The sequence below is a fragment of the Vanessa atalanta genome, chromosome 7 (assembly GCF_905147765.1).
Source record: "Vanessa atalanta chromosome 7, ilVanAtal1.2, whole genome shotgun sequence".
In the NCBI taxonomy this organism is placed as follows: domain Eukaryota; kingdom Metazoa; phylum Arthropoda; class Insecta; order Lepidoptera; family Nymphalidae; genus Vanessa; species Vanessa atalanta.
Window position 1 is genome coordinate 2,490,011 of NC_061877.1, and position 299 is coordinate 2,490,309.

A 299-nucleotide genomic window follows, 5' to 3' on the forward strand; every position below is an offset into this window, starting at 1 on the left:
TTTCAAGAGCCAGAAATTTAATTCAATGTAATTAAAAATGCTGCAGGCGAAAAAATTTAATATATTTTTATGACACTTCAATATTGTTTTTTTTATATCGATTGCCAATAATTTTAACTATGAATAGTTCTAAGCCTTTGAACGAGGCTTTAAATAAAAGAAGTTGCATTTCAAAGGATTTTATTATAATAATAAGAATATAGTAGATATACGGTATTTTTTTAAAGAATATTTATGTTACAAATACATTTCAAAACACTTATTTAAATATTTTTCACAGCACATTCAGATTTAAAAGA